Source organism: Agelaius tricolor, unplaced genomic scaffold (assembly GCF_023055355.1).
Source record: "Agelaius tricolor isolate 1412-34295 unplaced genomic scaffold, bAgeTri1.0.p SCAF_50, whole genome shotgun sequence".
Lineage (NCBI taxonomy): Eukaryota > Metazoa > Chordata > Aves > Passeriformes > Icteridae > Agelaius > Agelaius tricolor.
The window spans coordinates 1,966,600-1,975,289 of NW_027269310.1; the positions used below are offsets into that span (position 1 = coordinate 1,966,600).

The 8,690-nt window shown below is 58.1% G+C and overlaps 1 long non-coding RNA gene across 1 annotated transcript; it reads right to left on the reverse strand.

Moving 5' to 3' along the window:
* Positions 1–6,247: 6,247 nt before the first annotated feature.
* On the reverse strand, positions 6,248–7,951 carry LOC139604360 (uncharacterized). The gene is made up of 3 exons (XR_011683955.1): positions 7,073–7,951; positions 6,823–6,973; positions 6,248–6,365 (listed from the first exon to the last, which is right to left on the reverse strand). It is a non-coding gene; the product is annotated as an uncharacterized lncRNA (long non-coding RNA).
* Positions 7,952–8,690: the final 739 nt, after the last annotated feature.

An 8,690-nucleotide genomic window follows, 5' to 3' on the forward strand; every position in this document is an offset into this window, starting at 1 on the left:
GCTCTGGTCTGGGCTGTGCCCGGGGTCAGCTGGGGTCACCTGTCCTGGCTGTGTCCCCTGCCAAGCTCCCCCGCAGCCCCAGCCCCTCCCCAGCGTGGCTGGACGAGGGGCAGGACAGGCCTTGGCTGTGCTGCAGCTCAGCAAGAACAAAACCATCTCTGCGTGCTCAGCGCTGTGCTCAGCACCCGGCCCAGCAGTGTCTCAGTGCCAGGGGCTGTGCCCTCAGTGCCTGCCAGGGCTTTCCATGGCAGCTGCCAGGCCAGGTGCCCCAGGTGTCCCCCCCAGTGCCGGTTGCCATGGAAACAGTGCCCAGCCCTGCCCCTTTCTGTCTGGCTGACCTGGCCTTTGGCCCTGGCAGTGCCCTTGGCTGCTGGTTCCTGGTGCCTGAGCGGCCAGCGCGGCACAGGGCAGGTGGCCATGGCACAGCCCCCAGCAAGGGATCCCCTCTGGCTCTGGGCACTGACACCAGCCCTGAGCAAGGGGCCCAGGGCAGCTTTCCATGCCCACCAACCATCACAACAGCTCCGGGCATTGCTTGCCATGGCACCAAACCAAGGAACGGGTCCCCGTGGCCGTTGCCATGGCACCTGCTGGCACCAACCAGTGTCACTGCAATTGTGCCTGGAACAGCCCTGGCACCGCTTGTCCTCAGGGTGTCCATGGCAGCCCAGGGCAGCAGCAGCTCTGCAGGCAAGGGGCCATGGAACCTGGCTGCAGAAATGGCTCCTGGGGCTGCTTTCCAAGGAAACCTGAACTGATGGCGGTTGCCATGGCACCCTAACCCAGCACTGGGGTCCCTGCAGTGTCCATGGCAACAGCCCCTTGCAATGGCCCACTGCCTGTTGGGATGATGATCCACCCTCACAGCTGGCCCAGGGCAGGGCTGGAGTGCTCTTGGTGCCACCTTGGGCTTGGCACACACTTGAGGAGGATGTCTGTTTGCAATGGGGAAACTCAGGAGTTTTAGATGGCTTCAAAACTCAACGAAGGAAAATCCCTCTTTGCCTGAGTGCAGCCACTTCTCCAAGCAAAGCAACTCCCAGGTGAGTGAGGAGAGACACCATGGGCTTGGGGAATGTGCAGCAAGGTTGTCCACACTGGCGCAGAGCTCAAGGCACAGCTTCTCTGAGCAGGCCAGACCTCCTTAGGACAGTCCCTGCATCAATATCAGTCACCAAATGCTGCAGTCACCTCTTGTGTAATAAGAAAAGCAATAAAAGACACCCTTTCAAATAGGAATACATATTTCCTAGAAGCTCTTTGAGCTATTTCTCCATAACTTTGAAAGGAAACCCTCCTAATGAACTGCACTGGAGCAGAGGGAAATCAAGGCAGAGCCATGGTTTGTCAGGACTTGCTTGATCCTCATGAGCCTCACTGTGCATTTGGAGCTGAGCCCTTGAACCTCAGGGCCTGGGAGGAGATTGCACAAACCTTGCCTGGAGTCAGAGTCAGAGGAAACACCCAAAGTGTCTCCAGGCATTCATGGCTCCCACTGAGGTCCCTGTCCAACACAGGTTCCTCATGGACTCCTTGGAGGAGAGAATTGGTGGCCAGGATGGCACAAAAACCTCTCAGACACTCAGTGTGGAAAGGAAAATCCAAAGTACCTTCAACACCTTGAGTGTCTCAGAGCATGAATGAGCCCCACTGAGTGTCAGTACAAAGCTCTCCAGGGACTCATTAACGCAGATAATTGGGGCCATGATTGCACAAAGCTCTCCCAGAGTCTGGATCCAAAGGGAAACACCAAGTACCTTAAAAGAACTGAAGTACCTTGAAGCATTCATGAGCCCCACTGAGTGGTGTTACTGACAGAGCCTCTGCAGGGACTAATTACAGCAGGTAATTGGAGGCCATGATTGCACAAAGCTCTCAGAGACTGCAAGGCCAAAGGCAAACCCCAAGTCCTTTGAAAAAGCTGCAGCCCCTGCAGGGAGCATTCAGGAGCCGCCAGGGCCATTGCTGAGCAAGGCTCCCCAGGGACTCCTTGCAGCAGATCCTTGAGGCCCCTGGGATGTGGGCTAGGGGGGGATGCAGAGGGCAGGACAAGGGGCTGGCAGTGCCCAGCCTGGCTGGGGCTGGGCCAGGAGGCCCCAGGGCCTCAGCACAAGGTGTCTCCTCCCAGCCCTTGCTGGCACAGACCCTGCTGTGCCCCAGGGCACCAAGCCTTGGCTTCTCTTTGTCCCCAGCTGCCATCAGTGCCTCCAGTTCTCTGCTCTGCCTGGGGCCTGGGGACACTTTCTCTGTCGTGTCCCTCAGTGGGAGCCACTACAAGTCCCAGAAACTTTGGAGTTGGATTGTGACTTGGAGTTCTGGAAAGGCTTCTTCAGCTCCCTCTCAGGGCCTGATGTTCAGGGCCTCAGCACAAAGGCCCAGAGGCTCCTAAAGTCCTTGTGCTGTGTCTGTGCTGCTGAGCTGGGCCGGGCTCCTGGCCCAGAGGCAGCTCCTGGCAAGGGCAGCAGAGCTGCAGAGAGACAGCTCTGGGCAGGAGCAGCTCCTGTGCACAGCCCAGCAGGGCTGGGGCACTGCCTGCAGCCAGCCCGGGCACAGCACAGAGGCACAGAGAGCTTCAAGCAGGCAGGGCTGGGAAGGGGCTGGGAAGTGCCTGGGGCACAATCACTGCCAGCCCTTGGCACAGCAACCTCTGGCTGCAGGACAATGCAGCTGCAGCTCCTGCACTGATCTCCTAAAGCTGCAACATCCCAATGCCTGCAGACTCTGCGAGTGCATCTCTGAGGATTTCTGCTGCAGGGGAGCTGAAATGCTCATGAAGCTCTCACATGCTGAGCAGTCTCAGAATATTTTCAAGACAAGGATTTTGATTAAAATGAGGCAATTTCCTAAGACTTTGTGTTCAGATTCCTACTACTGGAGAGTGCCAGGGAGGGAGGATAAATATTAAAGGATGATTATGAATTATTAGTTCTGAATTTTGGCAAGTGGTGCCTGAGATCACCAAACTGTTCCTTCTAGTGACCAGCAGGTTCACAGGAGATCCCTAATGTGCCTTCAGCCACTGTGCCCATGGACAGCAGCAGCAGCAGCTTTGCTGGAGCCATCAGGCTCAGTCTGAGCTGTCCTTTCTCCAAGCTGCAAAGAGAAGCTGCCCCCAGGCAGTGCCCTGCAAACAGGCAGGGTTCTGTCAGGCCAAGGAGAGTGCACAGAGCTTTGGGCTCTGTGAGTGCTGGCACAGAGAGATCAGGCACAGGGAAACACCTGCAGGAGGAAAAGCTCCAGGAAGCAGAGAGAAGATCAGGGAAGGAGAGAAAACAGAACCCAGCAATGCTGTGGCAGGGAGAGTTGAGAGATGTGCACAGGATCCCCTGCACTGCAGCCCCTGCCTCTGAACAAGCCCCCTCCCTCCTGTGCCCCAGCCAAGCCTCTGCCCTCAGGCCCGGGGCTCCAAGGTGTGCAGCCCCTCCTGTGCAGGCAGAGCTGCAGCAGAGCCGTGGGGCAGCTCTGCAGCCCCAGGCCCAGTTCCCTCTGCAGAGCACAGGGCTGGGAGCAGCTGCCCGGCCCTGGGGGCTCTGGAGGGGCACAGCTGGCTCAGGGTGACGCTGTCCCCAGGGCCCGGCTCTGGGCAATGCTGTCAGGGCAGCCAGGGAAGGAGCTGCATCTCCCTTCAGCCAATGCCAGCAGAAGGACACTTGCAAGTCCCTCTGAGATTTCAGTCCAGGCTGGGAGCTTCACCCCAGCGTGCAAACCTGTCCTGGAGCATCTCTGAGTGATAAGATCCATGGGCAAAGGCAGAGGTGTTGTGACACTGAAAATGCTGCTGGGCTGGTGGAATGAGCAACGTGAGCCCTTGGCTACAGAAGTGGAGCTGGGCTCTGCTGGATCCATCTGCTCTCACAGTACCTGGGCGTTTGTAAGAGGAACGTGGGAGTGTGAACATCCTCCAGCTGAGAAAAGTGAAAGCCCAGAGGAACTGCAAACAGAATGAAGTGACAGATCATCTGCCCCCAGTCTCCACTCATTATCTTGCCTCAGGGAAATCAGTCTGTTCTACCAGAGGGCAGCAGAAATGCTCAGGGTTTCTGATATCCAAGAGTACCAGGAAGTCCATGGAAGGAGCTTAAAAAGAAAACATCAGAACTCTGAAACACAAGAGCATGTCCGTGTGTGTTACAAAGGAGGGTGTGTGGGAAGTGGCTTTGATTTTGGTTACAGGTATCTCCTCTAACCCTTCACTGTCCTTTTCTCCATGAACAGGTGCCCATGTGCAGCCACAGCAAATGTCCAACAGCAGCTGCATCAGCCACTTCCTCCTGCTGGCATTGGCAGAGCCGGGGCAGCTGCAGCTCCTGCACTTCTGCCTCTTGCTGGGCATCTCCCTGGCTGCCCTCCTGGGCAACGGCCTCATCATCAGCGCCGTAGCCTGCGGCCACCCCCTGCACACGCCCATGTTCTTCTTCCTGCTCAGCCTGGCCCTCCCTGACCTGGGCTCCATCTGCACCACTGTGCCCCGAGCCATGCACAATTCCCTCTGGGACACCAGCACCATCTCCTACACTGGATGTGCTGCACAGGTCTTTTTCTTTTTGTTCTTTATCACAGCAGAGCTTTCATTCCTGACCCTCACATGCTCCAACTGCTACGTGTCCATCTGCAAAGCCCTGCACCACGGGACCCTGCTGGGCAGCAGAGCTTGTGCCCACATGGCAGCAGCTGCCTGGGCCAGGGGCTTTCTCACTGCTCTGCTGCACATGGCCAATACATTTTGCCTGCCCCTGTGCCATGGCAATGCCCTGGGCCAGTTCTTCTGTGAAATCCCCCAGATCCTCAAACTTCCAACCCCAGGGAACTTGGGCTTCTTGCTGTTGGTGCCTGTTTATCATTTGGCTGTTCTGTGTTCATTGTTGTTTTCTCCTGTGTGCAGACCTTAAGGCCGTGCTGAGCATCCCCTCAGAGCAGGGACAGCACAAAGCCTTTTCCACCTGCCTCCCTCCCCTGGCTGTACCTCTGTTTATCAGTACTGCAGTGTTTGCCTGTTGTTGCAGGCTCCCAGCCAGGTCATAATTAGCATTGTCTCCATGATTGCAGAAGGCTGATCCATGGCTTTATTCTACTATATTATATCATATCACACTGTACTTATTAAGGAACTCCTCCCCTTACAGACAGTGCAATACAGCTTTGCCCTAATTGCTCAATCCCTGCAAACACCGTGCAGTGGCCAGGCAGAGCTGTCAGCAAAGGAAGGGCCCAGCCAGGGGGGGCAGCCGGGGGATGCCGACAGCCTGCAGGGACAGAGGCGCAGGGCAGGGACACCGTGGGACAGCCTGGGCTGCACAAGGGCACAGGGATGGGCAGCAGCTGCAAGACAGCCCTGCCAGAGCCAGCTTGGGCAGCACTTTGGCCATGGCTGCTGGGCCTGGGGCCAGGAGGGGACAAGTGACCCTTGCAGGCCTGGGGCCTCATGGCCTCCTTGTCCCTGCTCAGCAGCCTGGCAGGGGCCGCCCCACGCTCCTGCCCCTGGCATTGCACATCCCCACATGCCAGTGCCCATCCCGGGAAGAGCCCTGAGCCAGGAGGGAGGGACAGGATCTGCCTGGCCAGGCCCTGGGGCTCAGGCCTTGGCCCTTTGCATTCCTCAAACACCTCCAGGTGTGCTCAGCACCAGAGACACCTTTGCCTTGCTTGTCCCCACCTGGCATCACCACCTGCAGTGTTCTGCTCTCGCTGGAACCTGGGGACACTTTCTCAGCTGTGTCCCTGACAGGGATCTCTTCAAAGTACAAGAAACTTCAGTGTTTTATTAGAACTGAGTTCTTGAGGGTTTTGTGACATCACTGAGGGGGTGGTGACATCACAGAACTGGCTGTGACATCACAGAGCTGGCTGTGACGTCACAGAGCAGGATATGAGGCCATAGAGCAGAGTCTGCCATCGCAGAGGGTGGCTGTGTGGCATCAGAGAGTGGGTTGTGACATCACCTGGTGGCTGTGTGACATCATAGAGCAGGCTGTAACGTCACAAAACAGATTGTGACATGACAGGGTGACTTTGGGATATCAGTCTTCTGTGATTTCACAGCACTGCTGTATGACATCACAAGGTGACATAGAGTTGGCTCTGTGACATCACAGGGGCAGCGTGACATCACAGGGAAAGTGTGACATCACAGGGGCAATAATAGTGACAATAGCAAAAAGAAGAATTAATAATGGTAATAAAAACCCTACCATGCTTATACTTGGTTTGCATGGCCAGGTTTTGGTAAGGGGGGGCTCTAGGAGCACCTTCTGTGAGAGGCTGCTGGAAGCAGCTGCTCCTCTGTGTCCCACAGAGTCAATTCCAGCCAGCTCCAGGATGCACCGGCCGCTGGCCAAGGCTGGGCCAGTTGGAAATGGTGGTAACACCTTTGGGGCAAGAGATTTAGGAAAATGGGTGATGGTGTAGGTGTAACTGCGAGCAGGGAAGAGCAGGGTGAGAACACGTGAGAGGAGCAACTCTGCACACCCCAGGGCAGGGCAGGAGGAGGGGCAGGAGCTGCTCCAGGGGCTGGAGCTGATTGCCCTGAGATTCCCTGGGCAGCCCCTGGGGAGGCAGCTGGGCCCCTGCAGCCCATGGAGGGCCCGGAGAGCAGAGATGCACCTGCAGCACCTGGAGGAGCCCGTGCTGGAGCAGGGGGTGCCTGAGCAGGGGCTGGGACCCCATGAGAAACCTGTGCTGGAGCAGGGACCCAGCAGGGACCTGCAAAGCCATGGAGAGAGGAGCCCACGCTGGAGCAGGGTCCTGGCAGGACTTGTGAGCCCCTGGGAGAGTGAGGCAGCTGCAGCAGTTTGTGAAGAGCTGCTGTCCGTGAGATGAACTCACCCTGCAGAAGTTCATGGAGAAGTGTCTCAGGAGGGACCCCTGGCACAGCAGGGGAACGACTCCTCTCCCCGAGCAGCAGAGAAACAACGGGTGATGAACGGAGCAGAGCCCCCAGTGCCTGTCTGCCTGCACCACTGGGGGAGGAGCAGAGCTGGGAAGGAAGGAGGAACAGGCAGAAGGTGTTTGTGAAGCTTTATTTTACTTCTCACTATCCTGCCCTGATCTGGATAGAAAGAAATTCAATTAATACCTGTAATTTCAAAAATGTTTTGCCTATGATGGCATTTGCTGAATGATCTGTCCCAGTCCTTAACTCAAGCCATGAAGCCTTCATTCTGTTTTTTCTCCTGTCCATCTCTGGAGGGGAGTGAGAGAGCAGCTTTGGTGGGTGCCTGGCATCCAGGCAGGGCCAAATGGCTACAAGTTTCTCTTTTCTTTTTACTTTTTTTCCTTTCCCCTTTCCTTTCCTTTCCTTTCCTTTCCTTTCCTTTCCTTTCCTTTCCTTTCCTTTCCTTTCCTTTCCTTTCCTTTCCTTTCCTTTTTCCTTTCCTTTCCTTTTTCTCTCTCATTCTTTCTTTCCTGTTCTTTTGTTCTTTCCAGAGGTCACAGTGCAGAGGTTGAGTGGGGCTTTGATGGAGGGAGTGGAGGTGGCGGGGAGTAGCGGGGACAGGAGGCACAGGGCTGTGGCACAGGCACCCGAGGGGCCTGGGCAGCTGGCAGGGGGCAAGGCCTGTCCCCCTGGGCCAGCAGCAGCCCCGTGCCCTGCCCAAGGCGCTGCCAGCAGGGGCTGGGCCCCAGAGGCAGGGGCAGAGCCCAGCCCCGGGGGCGGCGTTTGTGCCCCGAGCCCCGTCCAGCCCAGCCTGCCCCGAGTGCGCAGCGAGCGCTGGCACGGCTGCCCTGGACAGCGTGGCCTGCTGGGGACACTGAGAGCTGCCCCGCTGTGACCCTGCCCTGGGCACTGCACAGGCACCAACCCAACCCCAGCCAGCAGCACCCCTGGGCACGGCCCAGGCACTGGAGAGCATCACAGCCAGCCCTGCTGCTGCTGGGGATGTCCCAGGCACCAGAGCCCATCCCAGCCCTGCTGCTGCTGGGGATGTCCCAGGCACCAGAGCCCATCCCAGCCCTGCTGCTGCTGGGGATGTCCCAGGCACCAGAGCCCATCCCAGCCCCGCTGCTGCTGGGGATGTCCCAGGCACCAGAGCCCATCCCAGCCCCGCTGCTGCTGGGGATGTCCCAGGCACCAGAGCCCATCCCAGCCCTGCTGCTGCTGGGGATGTCCCAGGCACCAGAGCCCATCCCAGCCCTGCTGCTGCTGGGGATGTCCCAGGCACCAGAGCCCATCCCAGCCCCGCTGCTCCTGGGGATGTCCCAGGCACCAGAGCCCATCCCAGCCCTGCTGCTGCTGGGGATGTCCCAGGCACCAGAGCCCATCCCAGCCCCGCTGCTGCTGGGGATGTCCCAGGCACCAGAGCCCATCCCAGCCCCGCTGCTGCTGGGGATGTCCCAGGCACCAGAGCCCATCCCAGCCCTGTTCCTGGGATGTCACAGCCCCTACAAGTGTACCAGGTGTGGGAAGAGCTTCTCCCAGAGGTCAGCCTTGACCCAACACCAACGCAGCCAGCACTGAGGGAAGCCCTGCCAGTGCCCCCAGTGTGGGAAGAGCTCCGTGCGCTGCTCCAGCTCCATCCCCACGGGAGGATCCGCGCTGGATGATCCCCAGTGACCCCAGTGGGCAGAGCCCCGGTGATCCATGGTGCCAGTGATCCCTGGTGGGAAGACACCTGGCTGAGGGCTCCACATCCTCCTGGCTCCTCATGGCCTGGGTCTTCTTTTCACATTTCTTCATTCTTTCCAAACACCCAAAA